Raw genomic sequence first — 26,394 nt, forward strand, 5'->3', positions numbered from 1 at the left:
TGCTTATTCAGGATAAGAACAACTTAACAATTATTCAGATAGGTAGGCTAAAACAAGTTGTGCATTGTACGACCGGGGTTAAGAGTCGAATGTGAACTTCTACTGGATCTGTTGCACAGAAAGTTTGCCTTAAAACAGACCACCTACGTATATACATTTACACCCTCCATCCATGAGTCATTTGATTTCACGTCCCATTTCGACCGGACGTGGCTGCGTATTCATACATCCTGCATAGCCAACGGACACACATCTTTGTCATGGATTCTTTTGCCGAATGAGAGAAGTCAAGGATACATGTAAATACTCTTAATTAAAATGAAGATTATATTTCATCAACATGTTACATTTGCATAATCTGAAAAACTGAATGAAAGGAGATGATGTATATACGTCAGTGAGACAAAAGCCAACGACAAAACATCAAAAAGACACGTAGATGCCGATAAACGGTCTTCAGAAATAGGCAGGTGTATAAACAATATCGAGTTCTTAAAGTTAAAAACATGTAAAAAAAAGTCGTGAATAAACTCAACAATCATAAATCTTCTATCAACACTAATTTTTCCCAAATGACAAAGGACATTTAGTTATGATAAAAAACAACCATTGACGATATCCCTGACTGTAGACAAGCAAATGAACCTATGGCGAGGTTAAGCAAGTTTCTAGATATCAGATATAAGGAACAATAAAATTTAGTTCAGGAAAGGCACCTTACTCAATATTAACGGTATGATAGATAATAAAACACAAATACTAGCAAAGCAAAAATAAACAATACCGTATTAAAAATTTTCGTTGTTGCTAAAGCTTGCTCAAAGTACTTTATTAGCCTTATGATATGAAATCATACCCTCCTATACTCTTGTATTAATGACTGTACTTCTGAGAAGACCGGAAAACACAATATTGAAAAATTATTTGAGCAAGCTTGCATAATTTCAATGCATAAAAAAAGTAAAGAATCATTTTCAGTTTTGATTCAAACTTTGAAATTAGCATATATATATAAATAATGAAACAACAGTTGAATTATGACCTTTATTGATATGTATATCCTTCCATTGGTTGGACTGATGTTGCTTCATCTTAAGTTTTCTGTGTTGTGTTCTACAATCTGTCTGGGTGATTTTTTCTTTAGAATCTTTATATAACTTTTATCAATAAGTCTATGAAGCCCCCCCCCCCCCCCCCACACACACACACAATCATGATGATAAAAAAAATAATTAAAGATTGATTTCTATAAGCTTTTTAAGTAATATTACTTTGAAGAAATGTTACTTGTTTTTTTCAATATATCAAAATCATACTGCCCCAATAAACTCTGTACGTGCATCTAGAATTTAGTAAGAGTCTGGTCTTATTTAAGATATTATAATCCGGTCATTGCTTTCTGAGAAATCACTGGAAATATAGGACATATCGAACAAGTGAGAAGTGAGAAGTGAGAAGCCAACGCAATTGTTTTGTTTTTTGGGGCAAAAAACTAAAGAAGTTAAAGAGAAACTAAATACAAAATATTATCAGCAATACAAGATGAACAAAAAAGAGTTTTAGTCATGAATTGTATTCTAGTCTATAATGTCGGAGAGTGTCCATTGTTGAAGATGTTTTAATCTATAGCGTTATTTGTGCTTTTAAAGTGAGTTCAATCCACCCCTGAACAACCAACACACACAAAACCTACCTCATGGTGTTCTCACACAGATCTTGGTGTTCTTGCACAGATCTTGGTGTTCTCACAGAACCCCTATCTTTGCCATTGTTGGCAAAAAAAATGAAAATAAAAAATGAAAATGAAAGAGGACACTGAATAACCTCTAGCCAATTGACTTTAAAATGTATTTTAATGTTACTTTTGAACCCCCCCCCCCCCACCCCCTCCACTCATTCCACTTTCCGTCTACTCCTACGCCACTGTCTTATTTATTCTATTAACTGACACAATGTTTGTTTTCTTCTTAATTTCATTAGTTAATTTTCGGGTTTTTCTAACCTCAAATATCAATATTTAGAGCTTGTAGCGACGTTAATGACACCTTTCTATAAAGTTATTAGTATATTCAATTACTTCAAAAGTAATTTTTGTTTTCGGAAAAATGTCGCGTTCATAAACATAACTTGGATGTTGATAAACATTTTAAAAGGTAATTGCAGTAACTTTTATTTATGATTTATTTTTGGGAACAATTATAACCCCATTAACAATATCACGGCTATAAGTGAAGGAGATATGAGTTTATTAATGCATTGTACGCAACGAAAAATCAGAAAACACTGTCAATTTGTCGACAAAATGAAATAAAGCAAAGAAAACACGAAAGAAAAAGTACCAATCAGGTCACGATTAGCATAATTTAAAATACTGAACAACATAAATCTAATCAAAACTAGTTACCCCAGGTTTGTGTGATTCGGAAGAGTACGCAATTCTACTGACCCGTAACATTTCTCATGATAAATACGGTGACAAGTTATAATCGATATTCACTCTTTTTTTGGCAAATTTGTAAAAGAAGCTGCACGTCTTTTAAAGTAGTTTCATACAACTGATTGAAATATTTTTATCATCAATTCAGACTCTTTTGATTTATATTCAATTACTACTTTTCAAATGTTTTTTTCTGCCCATACATGTTAATGAATGTAATATAAATAAGGATATGTGATTTTGATAAATGGCCAAAAGTTCATATTGTAATACGAGCTATTAAAAGTGTCTAGTAAACACAATATCTTATTTGCCTAATCTGAAGAAAAAAATAATAATGTACATATGTACCAAGGTGGTATTTTGAATCGTACTTCAAGCAAAGACAGTCGACTTATAAAGATAAAGAAAAAGAAAACCCAAACAAACAAACAATAAACAGAAATTAAATGAGACATTACAACACAAACGTCCACCGGACTATCGGCTCATGGCATGGAACAGGCGCATATCGGGTATGTTGCGAAGTCATACATCATGTCGGCACTCATAACCTCTATAAAAACTGTAGGCTGTCATGGTCCATCATGAGTTTATCTGGTTTCCAGCATCCTGATGGTCTTGTCTTCTGTTGTGTTTACCATGCCGAGGTTCTCATCTTTTCGTTGAAAGACCAGTGATAGAGCAGGTATGTTTGGTAGTGTCTCAGTCAGTAGCAATAAGGATCTCAGTGTGGTTTAGTTTTTTGGACTCTTCGGGATATCATTACCAACTGCGTCATTGCTGATTTCTGATGTCTCCAGGTTGACAGCAATAGGTAGTGCTAAGTGAACCTGGTATTTGTCCATTACAAGACAACTCGTTGACTCTTCCAAAGATCAAAGACAACGTAGTATAAATGTTTTTTTCTTGCAGGAATGAATAAAGCTTTCCCCCATTGGCACTGATGCTTTCCTAAAGGTTAAATAGTTCCTGCTCCACAAGTGGAACTCTATCGTGTTGCTCATGGCAAGTCTACACCTGTTGATAACTGGTATTATGTGGGAGTTTTTAACGAATTGAGAGTCATGGTAAAATAAAACCAAGTATGCAAATCCCCTAAACAACTAATTGCTACCATTTGTATTTTTAATTATGATAGTTCGGTTCTTGTATTATGTTTTGGAAGGGTAATGCGAAAATACAAGTCAAGAAACGTGAAATTTAGGACTGCGATATACGAGAGATAGTTTATCTTGACTGTTTTTTTTTTGCATCCATACTATCGTCTATTGTATTCGGATCACTTTGCACATTTTTGTGATCTTAGGATTTATTCGATGATGTCAGAATCGAGGAAATTGGACGGGACTATTGCAATTTGAACAAAACTTTGGTCATTCTTGGCACAGTTATTACATCGATCAATCAAATAACTATGGCGTCCGTAAAACGTCCTAATGGACGAGTTAAACTTTACCATTAGGAACCCTTGGTTAAATAGATTCCTTGTAAGCATCAACCATCTATCAAGGAATTTTTTTAAAGGAAACGGCAAGATCTGGAACATCGTTTTAACTAGGAAATATATATCGTATATGCAGCGCTGCGTAATGTTGCTAAATAGAAAAAGAAAATTCAAAATTGGAAATAGATATCATTTCTCTCATTGGCGTAAAGTTTTGTTCTCAACCGATCCTCATTTTCAATTTCTTAATGTATGTCAAGATATGAGGCAGACTTACTGTATTTATGGTTTTTATATACGGAAAATTTTTAGTTGGATTGTCTAACTAAAGAACTTAAAAGTCATAGCAAATATGCGAATCTCACAAACTAGTATACTATTTTATTTACGAAAGAGAGATTTTTGATAACCACAAAGCAGAAAGGGCAGATTTGTGGTTATCAAAAATCTCTCTTTCGTAAATAAAATACTTTGTCATTAACATAAAAGGGTCCCATGTAAATTTATTTCCAGTCTTCATACTGGATATTCTAATTTCACCAAAAAATCCGTATAAAGAAGATTAATAGTCGAGTCGTCTATGTTCAACTAAACAGCTTTCTAAAGTTCATATCACCATTCTTTCTACAGTAAAGAATGGATTTCTAAAAATATTTTGATGAGATTTATACAACCAGCGGTGTCAATCAGAGATGGATTCTTAAAAATTCGAAACATCATCTCAATTATTACACTTTTGTAGCAATTTCAAAACTTACAATTTTTCTACGCTCTACACTTCAATTGCCAATGCTCAATTGTACGATCTACTACATCTTCTCACTAAAAAGTTGCCTTTTCTGCAAAAATTGGAAGCACAGATACAAACCTTGTTTATGTCATGAAAAATCTTACTTAGGAACCAAAATGATTCCGGCAAAAAAATGCACCAATGATGGTAACGTCAAACTACTGGATTTGTGTAGCGACATCATATTTGTTGAGTCTGGTGAATTGATATTTCAACAGACATCGGTATTCCCACGAGTAAACAGAGGATCTGCTTCATGATTTGATATTTTCCTTGATATTGATCGGCAGAATATAAAGACTGACATTATTCGGGTTACCTTTTGTTAGACTTCTGATTTAAGGTTGTCTACCATGAATATTGATATTGACACAGATGAACGACTCAAACTATCACCCATGACAAACATCATTATTCTAGCTTTCCATAGAGAGGTGAAAGATACCAAAGGTATATTCAAATCCATAAGTCGAAAACAAATTGACAATTCCATTGCAAAAAAGGGGAAAACGACAAAACACAACATATAAAACTAAAGAATAAGCAACACGAAACCCACCAAAAACTGGGGGTGATCTCAGGTCCTGCGGAAGGGTAAACAGATCCTGCTCAATATGTGGCACCCTTCGTGTTGCTCATGTAAGTACAAACCCGGTGATAAGTCTAATTCGGTAGGTCACATTCGATAGCTTCTTTGTAAGCAGCAACCCTCTATCGTATCAACTTGGAGATATATGTAGTCTATAGGCAGGTGCTGCTGTAATGTTGCTACGTAGAAATAGAAAACTCACAATTGGGAAGCTTAAATCATGCCAACTTCCCATCTCTTATCATTAAATTATCATCTGCTCATTCGTATGACGTTCTCATATCTCAATTCATACTTTACGCTTGTGTACGTATGCTTTATACGGACATTATTCACAGGTCGTAATCCTGATAAAAAAAACCCGGAGTTACTGGAAAATACAACTGAAATCAACACAACATAAAAAAAGAGGCGACAAGGGGACATTCAAAAATCATACGTCGAAGAGAAACTGACAACGACTTGACAATGATTTCATGTGCTTCTTAAGTGTAAGCAGATCATTCTCTAGATGTGGTACCTGTCATGTTGCTCATTCTGTGATGCGCACTCGGTTTCGATCTTTTCGGAGTGCATGTGACTCCTGCAGTTTTTGTTTTTACCTTAATTTGTATCTTCATAGTGGATTTAAGATATTTGAACATCTTTGAAGGCTCAGGGTATTTGGGCCCTTTGGTTACACATTTTGCCGAAAAGTGTTGTTGACAATGTTCCGTTAACCAGTAATAAGTATAATAATAGTAGTTAAAAATGCAGTTAAAATTTGCTCTTTGAAATTATATCTGAATCAAACCACGTCTCTTTTTGGGAGATACTGCTCAGTATATTCATAAGATATCATATAAATAACAAAAAACTTAAAGGGTGGTAGAGCTGAATGTAATCACGAGGAAACATTGTTAACCGAGGAGATGCAAAGCTTGACAATGTTTTTCGAGGGGTATCAACCTGCTCTATCACCCTGTCACTTATGTTTGTTTAATTTGTTGTACTGAATGTTATTTTATTATTGTCATTTTGATTTAAAATCGTTGTCTTTTAAAGTCTTGCTTTAAAATCAAAATGGTTGTCTTTAGAATAAAATTATAAAATTACTTTATTTTTCAATTGTTCTAAACATATCATGCAGTGTTCGTGAATCAAAGTCATTTTCAGTGGAGGTACTGGGTTAATCCATCGCCATTTTTCGATTCTTTGGTATTTTTTTCTAACTCGGTGTCAAACTGCAGCTGTCATTGCTATCATAAAATTGATAGGCCACAAACGTTATAAAAACTTTGTTATAAAGTATCAAAGCCAATGACGGATTCTCCTAAATTTCGTGAGTTGTACGTAAATCTACATATCAGATTTTAGAGAAAAAGTTCTATATGAAGCAAACAGAAGGGTATGGATTGGGGTCCTTCACTTCTTTTTCCTTTGTTTTTTTTATCAATTTTTTCTATTCTTTATTCATTTTGCCCCTTATTTTGCACTTTCTCTCCATTATTCTCTAATCTGTAAACCCCCATCCAGACCCTCATATAAAAATAAGACGTTGTGGTATGATTGCCAATGAGACAACTCTCCACCAGAAACCAAATGACGTAAAAGTTGGCAACTATAGGTCATCGTACGGCTAGGTTATTTACCGCTCCTAGTATTTACTGGTATATATACCGGCCCAAGTGGTCAATGCTGGCAAATACTGGACGATTGAAATTTTCAAGGTAGATTTTACTATGAAATGTAAACACATGTTGTATAGAGGGAAATATTATTTTTTTCTCTCTTGCATGATTCAGTTCATTTAAATGGATGATACATGTAAGTTTATTAACTATTAACCTAATAATTGATAATTTAGTTAAATCCAATATAAGTTCAGTAATTATTGTTCCTCTTGGAAATTACAAGTAAATACAGAGAAATTAAATGTAATGGTTTTCAATTCAAATGGAAAGTCCTTTATTAACGAATTTTATTATAATAACGAAACCTTAGGGACAGTCAGTAATTATTGTTACTTGGGTATTAATATTAGATATAATGATAGTTTTAATGTCGCCATCACTTCGCTTATGGAAAAAGCTAGGAAAACATATTTTAAAATAAAGAAAACAATAGGATTAGATAACCCTTGTAAACTTCTGAACAAACTTTTTGATTCTTTAGTAGCCTCTATTCTCCTTTTTTGTAGCGAAATTTGGGGAAATATTTCGACGTTTAAAGACACTAATACATGTACCTATGCAAAGTTACATATAAAATTCATTAAAGAAATCTTGGGAGTTAACTGTAAAGCCCCGAACTTGCTGGGCTGACATTAAAAAATATGATAATGTTATCCAGCATTAAATTTCTGGGACAATTTAATCACTTCAGAAGGAAGTTTAGTTTACAAATATATAATGCTACGAAAATGAGCAACCCATGGGTAAAAAAAGTTAAATATAATTATTCAAAATTTAGGTTTATCATATTTGTCAAACGTTAAACCCACTATTAAACCACTTTTTGGTTTTATAAAACAAAGAATAATTGACCAGGTTTTTCAAGAACAACATGCAAATATTTCTGCATCTCCAAAATTAACATTTTTCCAGAGTGTTTACAAAATGAATGAACGTGCAGCTTGTGTTGATGCTTTAAAGAATAGATCAGATCGATCTTCAGTTATGTAAATTAAGGGTAAGTGCTCATAACCTTGCCATTGAAAGAAGAAGATATTTAAAAGTGCTCAGGGGTCAAATAATTTGTGAAATCTTCATGAGTGGTGAAATTGAAAATGAACAGCACATGCTACTACATTGTAGAGGGTACTCCAATATCAGAGAGACTTTTGAATTCAAAATGTCCAAAATTACTAATAAAAGTGACACTCCTTTGTGCGATAAATATAAAATAAAGCTTATACTTAATAATAAATCTTACACGGCACTAAAACTATCTTCCTCTTTCGTAACAAATTGTTTTGATGCGAGAAGTAATCTATTGCAATAGATTTTCATTATACATGTATTTTATTATAGTATTAATGTATGGACTTTTTCATATTGGCCCTGTAACATGCCCGAGGTATTAATAATGGCCAAGGATGGTTGTTATGGCCCCGAGGCAAAGCCGAGGACCATTACAACTGTCCGAGGCCATTATTAATACAAAGGGCATGTTACAGGGCCAATATAAAAAAGTCCATATATATTGATACTTTTATTAACCAACTTCATTCAAGAACAGTCAGAGTCCATAATTAATATTAAGGATATATGTATCAGGACCATTATGAAAAAAAAACATCTGTACTTTGATGCTTCTGTTGACAAATTTTATAATTAAATATGTGTTTGTTCATAAAACATGGCATTATTTTTTTAGATGGAATTGGTTTTTATGTGTGTGCACTTGTTCTTTGAGTTTCATTTTTGACAACTTGAAAAGACCATATATCAATTATTCTTTTTGCATTGACTGTTAACCGTTGTCTGTTGAGTTTGAATCCCAATGTTGAAAGCCTTGAAGTGAACTCTAAATGTATAATGTTGTTTTGGCTTACTGTGCCCATGGACATGATGGAAGATAAGGAATGAAAATACCATTGATTTTTTTAATTAACATAAACAAATAAATCAATATAACAATGTGTCACTGAATTGTAATTTTCAAATAATGGAATATTGGTTGATTGTCAACCTTCATAAACTTAAAAAAAGTTGTCACTTATTTAAAGAAATAAACGTACATTTTGATTTAATCGATGTCCTGTTTCATGTGTTCATAATGCATGGCTGTGATTTCGTAATGCACGGGTGTGATTTCGTAATGCATGACTGAGATTTCGTAATGACTGGCTGTAGCAATTTCTCCGTTCATAATGACCAGTTGGAGAAATTTTCCATTTATAAAGCATGGGCATTTCTATACATATTATAGTAAGTTGGTTAATAAATTCACATAATTGTTTGAATTTTATTACCATGTTTATCCATTCGGTCATTACCATTTATTGTAAATGTGTTTGTGCCAATAAAATATTGTCTATTGTTATTGCAATTTTTACATGTATGTAAAAATAAAACGACTATACTTATTTTTTCAACATGTATAAATCATGGAATTTTTTTGAAAATTTATGATTTTTACAAGTAAATACAATTACAGGTGACCTAGTGACAGGCATCGTATTACGGGCGCATTGTATTTGCGCCATTTTTTGAAATATGTAGTATTTCATTTGCGCCACAGGTTTGTATTTCATTTGCGCAAAATAAAAAAAAAAACAAAAAAAATCCTTGGTGCCAATTTACAGGCCGAAAAATATAACGGAAACTTTTTAATATAAGTTGTATCCTGAATACGATGCTCGTATAAGAACGTTTGTAGACCCCTAACTAAAGACTGAGCAACACGAACCCCGCCAAAAACCGGAGGTGATCTCAGGTGCTCCGGAAGGGTAACGGGAGATCAATGCACACATGTGGCACCCGTCTTGTTGCTCATGTAAGTACATCATAATAAAAATAAATAAAATGGCTGAGTACATGTTATATTATTCTATCAAAACTATATCAAAATATGGTTTGTGGCGTAAAAAAAAAGATTTTTTGGCGCAAATGAAAGGCTAATTGACACAAAAGCAAAAAGCACCGCTTATTATACCTGTCACCAGGCCAATTATGATAGGTATGAAAGTTTGATTACTACAGCCTCCAATACAATGTTTACATAACCATGATAACAGGGTAAAACGTAATAAGTGAAATTTAAAGACTCCTTGAAACAATATTGAAATATTTCATGTCTATTTACCTGTTAATGCAGGTGCTGGAAAGTTTGATGGCTCTTAAATGTAATGAATACTGTAAACGAGTTTGGTGCTTTAAAACCCAAAATAATTTGTAATGAGGCACAAATAAGACCCTTTCACAATGAATTTCTACGTATACATAAAAAATATACCACTTTCGCATTCAAGCATCAAACTGAAACCTAAAAATTCATTTTAGAACTTCTTAACAATATCAGACAATTCAATAAAATCAAAGCGAAAGGAAATCAAAATGCAAAGATTGCAATGCTGTTAGTCACTGTTAATCCCCAAGACTGTCTGGCAACAGAGAGAAATATGTTTCATTAACACAAACCCATGAGAGATCTAGAACATTTCCTGAATCACTGTTTATATACAATTTAATGATAAAAGAAAAGAAATTTTAAATGACTAATATTAACTTTAAAACGTCGATGTTCTTTTTTTGTTGGGTAGGCTTATCGCCTCCTTAACAAAAACATCTTTAACAAATTAGGGTTTTAAGGCTTATCTACCTTTTTATATATTCAACTTTAAATTGTTCTTTTTAGCTATCTTTTCTATGTTTTACTCGATGTTCTGGGAAGAAATATTTCTTTTGATCTTTGAAATCCAACCAATGGTCGTGACTTCTCTTTACCTCTCTGTAGAAAGCTTCATTATCTTGTTAAAATAGGCGGGGGCAGGGAGGGGCTTGATTTTTGTAGTAATGTCCACTCAAAATTTTAGGTGACCAGTATTTGCCTTCAGTATTGACCAGTATTTGCCAATATTTACCGGTATTTACCGGTATTAACAGCTGGCATGGTCAATAGTAGTATTGACCGTTTTTTTGCCAACCCTGTCGTACGGCCTTCAACAATGAGCATATATAACCTGGAAGATTTGGACACATGTGAAGTAGAAATAAAGCCAATTCAGACAATATATTTAAGTGCTAAAGTGACAATTTGTTAATCCGTTTATCTTACCTTTTACATTTCTTTGTGTTTAATTAATTCTATTGTTAAATATATGTTTGTCGTAATGGAAATCACTTTGACGATGACAAGTTAATCCGTTGGACACTTATCCTTTTCTATAGATACTGTTTTGAATGTTATTTTGAAGTCAGTTTAGGTCTTAGGTCTGGTACTGTCCGGACCTTGCTAATAAAGTTTAAAGTATTGGTATTCCGTCTTTGAATTACTATAGTCGGAAAACCCCCGGTTATACATACTCCATACCGCATAGCAAGCCATGCCAAGAAATTTCCTCCGTTGAAATTTTGCAAACATCCTACAGTGCAAATTACACGGATGATTAATATTGACCATTTGATAGATGGCCGTGTTCTAAACGACACGTACATGCAGGTAATCAATTAATTTGTTGAAATCAATTATTTAACTGCTAATGGGTGCCTCAGGAGGTCCACCGGATTTTTGAGCGAGGATTTCTTGGCATGTATAGAAGGCCCCGAAATGACAAATGTAAAACAATTCAAACGAGAAAAATAAACTTCCTGATTTATGTTCAAAACGATAAACGAAAACAAATATGACAGACAGCAACCTACGACAACCGCTATATTTCAGGCTCGAATAAAGAATGTGGCGGGGATTAACAGTTTTTTAGCACTCAACCAAGCCACCAAACCTCAGCTAACCTAGGACAGATGTGTAACAGCCATTATGTGTCAGTCTTTCACTACTGAAATCTTGTGTTGAAACAGAGGAAAGACAAGATAATTCAGCTATTTTTCAAATTAATAATACATTTTCGTAATAGTCTACACAGTGTCATAGATTAGACTAGTAACATTTACGTAATATAACGATGTTCTCTAACTTTATGAAACATCTTGTTGGCGGACCTATGTATATTTAAAAATAGAGAGATAAAAGGTCAGAACAGAACAAGAAGGAACTAAAAACTGACATTTTCCAAAGATTGTATATCTTATATTTGTATACAACATGCACGGTAAACAAAGGTGCAATACGAGTATATATAATGAGTACTGATAGGTGACATGAAGTACAAATTATAGTAACATGATTAAGCATATGTATTAAAAGGTTTTAATAACACTTTTGGAAAAATTTGCTATTCCAATAAGTGTAAATAAATCCGATGTATTCATCAGTTCTCAAAACATTTGGGTTATTACATATATTTTTAAAAACCTCTTACGTTGTACAAGAGCTCGTCAAGTGAAAAAAGGTTGAATTATCTCTCTTTTATCGCCGTCGTCACGTCATCACAAAAGCAAATCAGTCTATATTTATAACAAAAGCACTTCATTTATCTTTTGTTTTAACTTTTTAATAGCTTTTACAGATTTTCTCGAGATATTCATATGATTACCTCGTTACATAACAAGGATTATACTAGAAAATGACAAAATAGAAGAATAAAAGTCATATCAGGCTGTAATTTATGTGTACAAACGGTTCCTGAGAAAAAAAAGGATTTTCTAATTTGGGAGAGTACATAAACCTTCCCAACGTCAGGGATAATACCAAGATTGCAGTAAATTCCATTTTACGAACATAATAAAAATTATGCCAGATAAATTTTCTATTCTAAATACACCCATGTCATAATCTTTACGTGCAAGTGGAGCCTTATATATCCCATCATTTCTAATAATCAAAATTTGACTTCACCGCCTATCGGTATAACGTATGATAGATGCATAGAAATAAATCGAAATTCTAAGAAAACATAAGTTGATGATATTTAACTGCGTATATTTAAACAATTCAGCGTTTCATATATGATTTATTCATTAAACAACTAGCTATAGGATAAAATATACGAAAATGCTCAAAACGCGAAAGAGAAGATGAAGGATGATCCAGCCTCAACCCCTGTGGTATTTGATACGGATAAGAATTTAAAAATTTAAAGGGTCTATGAACACTTTGGCAATATCTACCATCAAGGCCTTTTATATTTCATGCCTTACATTACATCTGATTGTCACAGCAAATAATGTAAACAAAAGTACAGTTGTTGTGTTTAAATAACATTATGTAAACTTCTTTATGTTTCTTTTTGGTGCTTCGTGTCGATGTAATGAGTCAAACCAACTGATTTTTACAGTTTATGCTATACTGTTACACCAATGGCCAACGTTATGAGGAGGAGGAGGGTTGAGCGCTCTCACACATGTTTAACCCCGTCATATTCTATATGTGCATGTACAAAGACAGGTGCCTGTAATTCAGTGGTTGTCGTTGAGTGCTGTCTGTCATATTTGTTTTTCGCTTATTGTTTTGTCATAAATCTGGGCGTTGGTTTTTGTTTGTTGAATTGATTCACATGTATTCATACCGGGGCCTCTTATAGCTGACTATACGGTATGGTTTTTTTCATTGCTAAAGGTCGTACGTAACGTTTCAACTTGTTGATAGCTTTGACAGATTTTAATTTAGACTCTGGCGAATCGTTGTCTCATTGGAAATCGTACCACATCTCTTTATTTTACATTGATAAAGGGAATAAGTAACGACACTTCATTTGGAACCGATCCCATTATTCATAGGTAGTAATTTTTTTGTTAGAACATTTTATATTTAGTTAGGTAAGTTAAAAATATTTGTCGTATGATACTGAAATCTAAAAAATAATAAATGTTTGAGAGCAAAAGAACCAAAACATCTTACATCAAAAACCGCAAGCATCTGGAATTAATTCAACCTTAGTTTTAGTAAAATTACATAATTTATGTACTGAAATTTGTACATAAAATGTATATCGTGAAAATACGAAGGATGTGGCTACTAGTTCATGGTACTTATGGAAACTGATAGTCCACTTGCAGTAGTACCAAACGTACTAACACATGACACATGATAACGATTTCATAGCGCACAGATAGAACAAGTGTTACTGGAATAAATTCTTTATATCACTCGAGACTAAATCAATAAAGACTAAAAAAAGATACCCGATAGTAGTAGCAGTTTCAGGTTTTCACTGTAACACTTTTACATCTTAAGATATGATGCACAGTCCTAAGGTTGAATATTAAGTAAATATGTATTTGTAATACCACTCTAGACATTTTGCATACATAATATTCAAACCAGTGTAAATATGTACAAAAATGTTGCACGTTGTATATGTCGATTTCATTTTTTTATCGGTTTAATTTTGGAATTGTCGACTTTACTTACGTTTTATTTGATAAAGAAACCTCGACGACTCCCTTAGAAACAGTGTTGGCTGCTCGATGCCTTTTTGGATTTTACTATACCGTAGGTTGCTGCTTCATAGTAATGTACCGTATTATGTTCATCGTTAGTTTAATTTTACATTAGAAAATTACCTTTGAAACTATTTTATTTCAAAAAAAATCCCAGGTTATGCAATAAGTATTAAAATTAAGTCATAAATCTATGAAATATTCAACACACTATACATGATTTTAGTAAATCTGTTCAGAGAGTACCGTCACCTTTATAATTAGCTGTAATAAACTCGAAAATATAAGACACTGAATCAACCACCTTGTTTTTTACCCAGTATACGTCGAAATTTTTTCAAAATGAATACACAGATACCAAGAAGAAATTTAAGTCGGCCCATTTTCCCATTTATATTAATAAATGCTAAAGCTACCCTATTTCGGTGGATAATTATTATCATTTAAAGTATCACATCGAAAGGTTGACTGGGGTATACAAATATAGTCACATTGGTATTCTTCCGACCAGCAATATAAAAACGTTGCTAAAGTGGACGTCCGTTTGGCTGTGGAAATATATGCAGCCACGTCCGGTCGGAATATGGACGTTAAATCTGATGCCTCTTGAAGAGAGAGTGTCAAGTTCTCTGCACGTAAAGAAAGCCTTGCAACATTTCTTTTAGGGTCCTTAGGTGGCCAGTTTCAGGGCTAAATCTCTGCCCGTATCCAACATACTTTCATTTTCAGTGGCAGTCCAAATCTCGCCTTTTATCCAGAGTGGCCTTTCTTGCAGAACCTAACTATTGTATTAATTGTTAACGGTTTCCACTCCTGAATTTGCATGAAATAATTGTCACTGGACATTAAACAAGCAACAAATAATCCATCAATCAAAGTGTCACAAAAAAATACATTTTAGTAAGGTTTTACACTCATTAATATAGTTGACCTTGATGGTTTTTTACTCTTTTGTTTTTTTGCTGCTATGTTGATTTACTTACTTTAAGCTATAATTATGACTCCGATTGATGTGAGATAAATGACATATTAAACTAATGAAATCAAAAGAATATAAACAAAATGTTAAATTTGAATTAAGAGAAATATGGCTCAACAGTATAAAGAAACAGGGCAAATTGTGTTAAATTGTATTTTTACGTGTGAATAAAAATGATAAACACGCGATTTTTGATACATATTGATACTAGCAAAACGACGGCGTTACAAGGATTATCAGAAAATAAAGATCCAAATAACAAAAAGTAAGCGAACCAAAATCACTTTTGAATTATGGCATGGTATTGGTTGCAAAAATTTGATATTTTTCATTTAAATGCAATATTTTTTATTTAATTGGTATACTTCTTCATTTAAATGCAATATTTTTTATTTAATTGGTATATTTCTTCATTTAAATGCAATATTTTTTCATTTGAATGGTATATTTTTTCATTTAAATGCAATATTTTTTATTCAAATGGTATAATTTGTCATTCAATTGGTATAATTTGTCATTCAAGTGCAATATTTTTATTCAATTGGTATAATTTGTCATTCAATTGCAATATTTTTTATTCAATTGGTATAACTTGTCATTTAAATGCAATATTTTTTATTCAATTGGTATATTTCTTCATTTAAATGCAATATTTTTTTTATTTGAATGGTATATTTTTTCATTTAAATGCAATATTTTTTATTTAAATGGTATAATTTGTCATTCAAATGCAATATTTTTTATTCAAATGGTATACTTTGTCATTCAAATGCAATATTTTTTATTCAGTTGGTATATTTCTTCATTTAAATGCAATATTTTTTTATTGGAATGGTATATTTTTTCATTTAAATGCAATATTTTTTATTTAAATGGTATAATTTGTCATTCAAATGCAATATTTTGTATTCAATTGGTATAGTAGTTTTTTTATTTATATGCAATAATTGCATTATGGGAAATTCTTTGACGTCTTAAGGTCAAATTTGCAACAACGTTTCTGATTGGTCGGTAATTGTTTGGATTTCCCCCTTTCTTTCTAAACATTAGTGACCAAGAATTAAAACAACGCGACGGAATATCGCCCCTCTAGCTAAATTTGGCGTTCGTGCGAGTTCGTGCACTGGCTGTTAATGCCAATAATGGCCAGGTCGAGCAAAAAATGAGAGTGACAAGTAATAATAATTATTTTGACACACAACCTGTTCATGGATAGAAACAGAAGCCTGCGTGCATGGCAAAAACCCCTCCAATGAAAACCATTTCTGAAGAAACTCCCCGACAGTCTACACATTGAAATAAAAAAAAAATGCATAGCTAGCCCCCCCCCCCCCTTCTAAGTCCAGATACATGTAATCATGACGTTCTCTGATGCTATATCATTTTTTCTTTTCTTGATCCTCAGAGACGTTGCAGGAAGGCAAACATAAAAAAGAGTAGAAAGCCTTCCAGAACGTTATAATTATTTGGACTAAGCCCCATCTTTTTTGCTTCATGTAGAAAAAAAAATCACCTAATTACGACAGCAGAACCAGAGACCCACAAGAAGAGACCTAATCTGTGATACTCCGGAACTAATTCTTTAATAAAGACAATTCGGGATAAATTGGAACCAGTTACTAACCCATGTTACAACAATAGTCCTATGACATAAGGCGTGAACTTCACATTTTGGACTATCTATAATATGTGCTCTCATGCCTAATGCCGCAAATCATTTTACATTTAGGATTCGTTGCTGAGCTTTTTTTTACTGTTCACATCCCCGAATCCCTTAAATAGAATTTGTTTTTCAAGCCCCACAGTAGTTCAATAATTAATATACCTATGTCTTTGCATAAATAAGTATGCAGGGCATATTTCAAAACATATTTTTCCTTCAGGACTTTTAAACGATTTACTTTTCAATACTGCATTGGGAGGGGGAGGGGGGTACTATACAAGTTTATTTTGTTACATATTATACAATATAATTAGATACAAATCTCTAATGATTTGTATCCAACAAATTATAGGATTGTACGTTTAGCAATTATCTAGACCCGTACAAAATGTATAATATTATAAGATACATTTAACAGGGGCGAATCCAAAACCTCGGTGTCTAGGGGAGTGGAGGGGGGGGGGGTGTCAGATTAAGATATTTTTAGAGATGTATATATGCGATATTTGCAGTAATGGTTAATGTGTGTGTGTGTGTGAGGGGAGGGGATTCAGATTAAAGATAGTTTCTATAATTCTATATCTGTTAGTTTTTACCATTTCACTCTATTCTTTATCCTTTGATCTCTGTTATATTTGTGCTAAACATGCGTGAAATATTTGTTACTGGACATTTAGCAACACAAAAAACAATCGACGCATTCTTTATATCTCATCATTTCTTTATTATGTTATCTATAGGTTTGGTCCCGCCCCATATCCATTTTTTGCACATTATTCTCTCTATGTAAACCCAATTCCTGTCCTGATAAATGGTGACTCATGCGTAGCATCAAATGTGGTTATTAAAACAAGAAACATATTCATATTATAATAATTTACTGTATGCTTGGACTTATAAATAGATGTCATTAGTCCCAGATCATGTAATAAAGTAGGTCTTATAAAAATACAATAGCATTTTAATGATGATTATATATATGTATATATATTTAACAATGCCAATTTTTGGGGAAAAAAGGGTAGGGGCAAGGCGTTTTTAAAACATATTAATGGGGCGCGTTTTTTTGTTCTTCGGTTGTGAGCCAGAAGAAGTCCATTTCTGTTTTTTTTTTTTTTTTTTTTGCATTGGGAAGATCTTCTGGCTCTCTTCCACCTCTTCTTTTTTGATAGGTTGTTTAGACGGCAGAGGCACATAAGAAACATGGCGTCGTTTAGTCTAAATAACATTAATAAATTTATGAATTCAGATATATTAGAATGTTAGCTATGTTATAAACGTTTTATGGTATGAAAGCCCTGTAGGACGATAAGCTGGATAAATATAAGAACTACACGGACAATAACAGTTAAGGGACGATTATTTGATATTCTAGGTAAGGGATTTTGATTGATTGGTGTTTAACGCTACTTTCAACAATATTGGGCTATTCCGTAGTGGTCAGTTTAAATTTATAGATAAAGGATGGGTAAGGGAAGAGAGGGCATTATTCTTCATTTTAATCTGTCGCTAATCGTGCCTATTTTTCAGCTCTTACCAGGCAACCATACTCATATATATGAATTCCTTCTGTCCCCCACCCCAACAAATAAATAAATATCAAATGGTTTTCCTTTTATTTAACACAAGTTTAAATTGATTGATTGTTTTGTTGCTAATTGTTAAAGCCCAGTGACAAATATTTCATGCTTGTTCAGGAAAACACGAGTTTAGAAGTCAGGTATATCATATAAAAACGAAGAGATGGGATATGATTGCTAATAAGACAACTATCCACCGGAGTTCAAATATGAAGTGGATGTAAGCAATTATACACAATCGTAAGGCCTTCAACAATGACAAAAACCCGATACTGTAAAGTCGTCTATAAAAGGTCCGACATGAAAAGTGTGAACAATTCAAACGAAAAAAACTAACGAGACATGAACCAACGACAACCACTAAACTACAGGCTCCTGACCTGGTACAGGCAAATAAAGAATAGTGCAGGGTTGATATAAAAACGAAGATGTGGTACCGTATGATTGCAAATGAGACAACTCTCTACAAGAGACCAAATTAAACAGAAATCAACAGCTATAAGTCTCCGTACGGCCTTCGACAATAAGCAAAGCCTACCACATAGTCAGCTATATAAAAGGCCCCACACAGCAACAAAAGGAAACGACCGAATTACAGGCTCCTGACTTGGGACAAACACATGCATACATACAGAATGTGGCGAGATCTCAATCCTCCCCTAACCTGGGACAGTGGTGTAACATTACAACAACATGTTTGTGAGCGGCACTCAACCCATCCCGAAGCTGGAACAGTGGTGTAACAGTGCAATAAAAGAACAACCTGCACTAATCAGTTGCAATTAGATTAACTCAAAAGATCGGTATGAGACACACAAAAAAACTAACATTAAGACAATAGACACAACGCACCGACATAAGAGTATTTACAATTACTGGAAGTTTGCTCAAAGCTAACTACAACTAGTACTGGAATAAATCTTGTTCTCCCAGACTGAAGTATCAATCAGTACACAGCGCGCGGCAAAGGATTTATTAAAAAAGAAAACAGTATGAGAAACGTCTGGTTTATGTTGTATATAGATATAAGAAGATGTGGTATGAGTGCCAATGAGACAACTCTCCTTCCAAGTCATAATTTGTAAATGTAAACCATTATAGGTCAAAGTACGGTCTTCAACACGGAGCCTTGGCTCACACCGAACAGCAAGCTATTAAGGGCTCCCAAAAAATGACTAGTGTAAACCATTCAAAGGGGAAAATCAACGGTGTCTAATCTAGTTAAAAATAAAATGCTTCGCTGAGCGCAGCCTGATACGACCGCAGAGGTCGAACCCTGAACAGTTGGGACAAATTTGGACACAATATTCAAGCTTGATACTGTCTGAATTTGGATTGTGATCAAATTTTTGACATAATTTAGGTTTCTGACACAAAATAAATGTGGTCAAAGATCTTTCAAATCTATTGCGCAATACTGTGCAATGGAAGATTTTTTCTTGAAAATTTTCAAAAATTCGAAATATGAAAAATTTTGAAAAAAAAATATGAATCCCCTAAAAAAAGTGGAAAAAAAATCCCCCCCCCAACTTTTTGAAACCCTCCTTGGAGCAATAACCCCATTACTCAATCCCAGCCTTTCCTTTGAAGTATGGAACCTTGTAGTACAATTTTAGAGAGATCCATACACTTAAACACAAGTTATTGTTTGGAAACTAGAAAAATGCTTGTTTTTGGCCCTTTTTGGCCCTCCTAATTCCTACATGTTGTTGGCAATTAACCCCGAACTCAATCCCAGACTTCCTTTTGTGATATGAAACCTTGTGTTACAATGTAAGAGGGATCCATACACTTACACACAAGTAATTGTCTGGAAACTAGAAAAATGCTTCTTTTTGGCCCCTTTTTGGCCCTTAATACCTAAACTGTTGGCCCCATAACCCCTAAGATGAATCCCAACCCACTACTTGTGGTGTTAAACATTGTGGTACAATTTCAGAGCAATCGAAATACTTACATGTATACACAAGTTATTATCTTGACTCTAGAAAAATGCTTGTTTTGAACCCCTTTTGGGCCCCTAATTCCTAAACGGTTGAGACCATCATCCCCAAAATCAATCCCAACCTTACTTTTGTGGTATTAAACCTTCTTAAAAAATTTCATAGAGATCCATTCACTTAAACTAAAGTTATTGTCCGGAAACCAATGTGTCTTCGGACGACGACGCAGACGACGACGACGACATCATACCATTATACGATCCCAAAAAATTTTTTGCGGTCGTATAAAAACGATATACTTGCATATAGATCCATATACAATGAAAGTTTTTGAAAAGTGGTGGTCCGAACGTTTTGACCATCGAAATTTTGCAATAGAAATAATAGTAAGGACCAGAAGATTTTAACAGCCAGTGCAGGACTCGCACGAACGCCAGATTTAGTTAGAGGGGCGATATTCTGACGCGTTTTTTAATTCTTGGTCACTCATGTTTAGAAAGAAAGGGGGAACTCCAAACATTACCGACCAATCAGAAACGTTGTTGCAAATTTGACCTTAAGACGTCAAAGAATTTCCCATAATGCAATTATTGCATATAAATAAAAAACTACTATACCAATTGAATAAAAAATATTGCATTTGAATGAAAAATTATACCATTTAAATAAAAATGTTGCATTTAAATGAAGAAATATACCAATTGAATAAAAAACATTGCATTTGAATGACATATTATACCATTTGAATAAAAAATATTGCATTTAAATGAAAAAAATATACCATTCAAATAAAAAAATATTGCATTCAAATGAAGAAATATACCAATTGAATAAAAAATATTGCATTTAAATGAAAAATATCAAATTTTTGCAACCTATACCATGCCATATTGAATCCAAGTAGGACCTTATATTCTAAATTTTGTCAGGTAACTTTTTTTTTTATATCTTTATCATTTTTTATAACTAAAAATAAAACTAATTATGAGACCTGGAAAAAGTACAGATGAATCTTAATGACATCCACTATCATGCACATAGTTAGTTTATCATGTTTATAGATACTATTATGATTTCCGTGTGTAAAACGGTTAAATTATCTATATTTACTGTTTTATAAAATTTTACACCTAGACTTTATATTGTGCAATGTTTAAATATTTATTTTGATAACTTTATCTTCTCATGGCACTCTATTTTAGTTTTGTTTATATATATAGATCAATTGTTGTTTTAGTATCATACGACCTTTTGTACATGTACATGTGTATGCCATGTACTTTTCATAGTTCTTCTGCCTAGAATTATTTGCATTGCTCTGAATATTCATAGAAGGACTGAGGAAGACGGATGATTCTTTGATTATTTAATGATCTATATATCTAAGCAATGGAGTTTAAGAACAAAGTATTTATAATGTCCGTATCGCTTTAAAAAAAGTATCATGTCGAATAGCCTTTGAAAAGAAATGTGAAAAAAATACAAGAGAAAATTATATACAATCTTAAATCAGATACAGAAAACGAAAAAGAAATAAAACGGGATCACAAAACGACATGTCCCTGGATTAAGATAGACAAAATATGGGATTAAACATAGTATCTTAAATACTAAAAAATGTATAGCAACAAGAGAGTTCTTGCAGTCCTCGTTTAATCCCCCCTCCACTGACTGTCTAATTCAAATATCAAGCAGGTATGATAATTGTTTTCTTAACCAATACGTTAATATGACTTAAAGGAGAAGTGGATAAACGCCACTGAGACAACCAAAAAATGACACAACTACCCAAAAGATTTTAAGTGTGTTTCAAACTGTGAATTGTTTCACAAACCAGGGTTATGGTATAAGAATGTCAGTCTCAAATGTTTAATTCTGTTTCATTCATGAATGCTTGATCATGTTGATTTTTTTCAAGGTAAATGTACATCAATAGCCTATGAACATTTTGTACACGCATCAATTTGACATTTTAATAGGACAATAACAGTTTACACTGAAATTGACATTATCAGTATTCAAGTATAATATGGTAACCGTTACTAAATTTGAAATTCTTTTAAAATACATAAATAAGATATTCTAAAAAAGATTATCTGAAATCGTGTCGATGAAAAATTAGATTGAATCAGAAACTGTAAATGAAAATTGGATATTGAATTATTCAATATTTTCAGCGGACTATGCATTAAATGAGGTATAAGAAAATAAGAAGATGTGGTATGATTGCCAATGAGACATCTCTCCCCAGAGACAAAATGACATAGAAGTTAACAACTATATGTCACCGTACGGCCTTCAACAATGAGCAAAGCCCTTACCGCATAGTCAGCTATAAAAGGCCCCGAACTGACAAATGTAAAACAATTTAAACGAAAAAACTAACGGCCGGATTTATGTACAAAACAATGAACGAAAATCAAATATGATATACAGCAACAAATGGCAACCACTGAATTACAGGATCCTGACTTGGGACAGGCACATACAGAACGTGTTGGGATTAAACTAGTTTGCTGGCGCCAAACCCTCCCGGAATTCATTTAAGCACGGGGATATTAAGTTCATCTCCGATTGGAACATCAAGGAACATGAACATTTAAAAAGATTTGCTATTTGTTATACATGTATTCATATATTTATTATTACTTATGTTTTCAAACGAAAACATGGACATTTTTTTGCAGAAGTAATTATTTTAGGTCAGTACGTTCCTTAAAATGACTATTTTTGTACTTTGTTCTTTCTAATCATATTTACAAATGAAAAGGTGATATGAACTAGATACTGACCACATGATAGAGAGAACTATTCATGTAATCTTTCAAAGTTTATTAACAGTTAATAAACGATAACAGAAGAGGAAACATCCCCTCAAAATACGGTTATCTTAAGAAATTGTAAATAGATTTATAAATTAGTTTAATAGTAAAACTTACCAAGCGAATAATATAAAGCCTTGGTAATGATGTTAATAATTTTTATTGTAATAAAAGCACGAAACAGTTTGTGACAAACTACAAATTAATATTAAAACATACACGGATTGAAAATGTAGCAGTTAAGTTTTGTAACTACCAGTAACTCTTTTTAGATATAAAGATAAAAAAATTCTACAACATGTTCGTTATATTATTAGTCTTGATGACCCTGTTAATGGAGAGCAGAATAAATATAATTCGCAAACTAAAATCTAGACACACTAAGTCGACTCGATCGTGTCAAGTTTGGTTTTCTTTTGTTCAGTAAATACAGAGATGAAGATAACAAAATTGAAAATATTGGTATAAAGTAAAATAACAAATACTGTAAACCAACTAATTTTCGCGAGCGATTTATTTTCGCGAGTTTCGCGAGTAGAAAAATAACGCGAATATAAATCGTTGCGAATATGTAAAACTTGGATCTTTCCTTATTTAACTACATTAAGTAAATTAGAAAATCGCGAAATTTAATCTTCGCGAAGTGGATTAGAAAGGGCTAAACGCGAAATAAAGTATCCGCAAAAATAAGTTTGTTTACAGTATACCGAACTCCAAGGGAAATTCAAAACGGAAAGTCTTTTATAAAATGGCAAAATCAAAAGCTCAAACACATCTAACGAATGGAAAACAACTGTCATATTCCTGACTTGGTACAGGAAAAACCATCATTTTACTCCAATAAATAGTCTCTTGTCAGTTTATGGCTGATTTATTTTCCTTGATGATCATTTTTGCTGTTTACATGTTCATTTATAAAACAGATACAAGAAAAATAAAAAATAAAACATAAAAAACCCACTATTCATATTAGATGCCATAAGGAATTTATCAGACTTTTATAAGAAAATAAAATGACAATACCTTACAACTGCAGTCAAATATATTTCCTGCAATCATTCTTTTCCGGCAATCTTTAAATGCTGACGTCTTGCTCCGGAAATTACACAAATGAGTCTTAAGTTTACCAGTTCCTCTGTCTATACTGAAACGATATACACATTTTTTTATATTATATTAAATAATTATAAGTAAACTGTTTATTCATTGGTTTATAACAACATATATTTCTGAGTACTTTTTAACAATATTAATACGATTTCTGTAAGTTTGAAAAACAATATTGAATGTTTAATTAAATAAATGTGCTCATAAAACACAAAATCAATGAACTTGTTCGAGATGGAATAGAAATGCAATATACATCGAAATGTTGAAATAATGGTTATATAATACTACCAGTTTGGTATGAAGATTGATCGCATGAATTTTATGAAAATTTACCTAAATTTCATTCTTCAAAAACCACAAGAAATGTTTCATACAGTTTGAAAACCCTAAATACCTCCAATGTAATAGTCCTCTCCGTGACTAAGTGGCGCCCGACATATCCCATCATTTCCTGGAGTCAAGATTTTGACTTCTTTACCTTTCGACAAAGCATACGAGGGTTGCTTGAAAAATAAATTAGATAAAAGGAACTTACTGATCTACAGCAAGATTACGAAAGACAATAACAAAACGTTAACGAATACGCCAGTCCTGTCTCCTAATTGGTAAATATTCGATACGAAATAGGAATTTAAAACTTAACAGCTATACAATATCTATCTGGCTTACCATTTTTCTTTTCTTTTCTAGCACTTGGTCAATACTACTACTTATGGACTGCTAGTTCCCAAGAGTATCATCAATTCCGTAGTAAGTGCTTCGGTACTAACACGATTCATAAGAAACCTTTCTTAAATTCTGCGTTGATAAATTTAGAAATTATTAAGGTTCCAACATGCAGGCAAATTTGACCATAGGCGGATTTGGATATTCCTTTTGAGTTATATTTGGTCAAATAGCTCCTCTCAAGTATTTGTGCATCATTCGTATTCTAAATTTTGGATTTGTGAGTTCCGGATGAAGTTAAAAGTATAAAACGCATTGGACGCACCAAACCTATAAAATGATATTGTTATATTCCACTAAAGTGCTTACGCAGTTTAATGTGAGTTATAAGAATCCGGTTTTAAACTGACCAAACTGTCTTATAACGTTAATAAATAGGCATATCGGATATGTTTTGACATTAGCTCCCTTCGTTCTGGGTTGGATGGAAATGATAACAACATGATGATATTGAAGTATACAATTTTGCATACAGACAATCACACGTTATACCTTTCCTATACGTGCGAATAAACTATTGTTATGCTATTAATTTAATTGATAACATGCTAAATTATGTCAGTACCGACATATAAATCATGTCAGTACCGAAGTTCTGACTACTGAGCTGATGATACCCTCGGGGACTGATAGGCCACCAGCCGTTGTGTCGACCCAATGCTGAAAAAAAAGACTAAAAAAAAAACCCCAGCACTTTATAAACTTTTTGCGTCCGAAGCGCTTTTATGGATTTACCTTCATCAGGACCGCTCAAAGACGAATATTTGAAAGCCAATGCAAGGATGTTTAAGAACCGAAACAGTTGAAGAGCCATATCACCAAAAAGAGACATAAACTATATGTGTGTATTTGCAGCGTTTTCCAATATTCTGTTAGGAAAATTAAAGCAACAGAACTTTTGAGCTTAAAAAGTCAACAAAAGTATTAAATTCATCCAGAAAATTTGTATTGTTAAGGCATATATATTTTTTTGTATTAACCCCTGGTTTTTACTTTTTGTATGTTTTTTTTTTGGGGGGGGGGGGGGCGCAAGTTAGAAGTCTAAGAAGCTTTTGATGTATATAAAGGAATAAAAATAATGCACTCTAGTATACCTTAAAAAATGTCCAGAATTGTCATACTATAGTACACATCATCATTTGCCTGGGAGCCCGGTACTGATCTGACGCTTCCTCTTATAACTGAAAAAATAAAGTTCATGATGAGGAAAAGTCATATTTCAAAAACACGGAAATTATATAATGGAGTTTATTTTTTAGATTAACTTATTCAGTACCACATATTTACAGTTTAGATGAGGTTTACAAAACCAGCATGAAATTGA

At 32.8% G+C, this 26,394-nt stretch overlaps 1 long non-coding RNA gene across 1 annotated transcript in view; it reads right to left on the minus strand.

Moving 5' to 3' along the window:
- Nucleotides 1–24,375, minus strand: part of LOC127700343 (uncharacterized) — a 243,894-nt gene extending 219,519 nt beyond the window's left edge. Inside the window, exon 1 of the long non-coding RNA XR_007981554.1 lies at nt 24,258–24,375. This is a non-coding gene — a long non-coding RNA (uncharacterized LOC127700343). The remainder of the gene's footprint in view (nt 1–24,257) is intronic.
- Nucleotides 24,376–26,394: the final 2,019 nt, after the last annotated feature.

Source organism: Mytilus californianus, unplaced genomic scaffold, assembly GCF_021869535.1.
Source record: "Mytilus californianus isolate M0D057914Y unplaced genomic scaffold, xbMytCali1.0.p SCAF_5, whole genome shotgun sequence".
Lineage (NCBI taxonomy): Eukaryota > Metazoa > Mollusca > Bivalvia > Mytilida > Mytilidae > Mytilus > Mytilus californianus.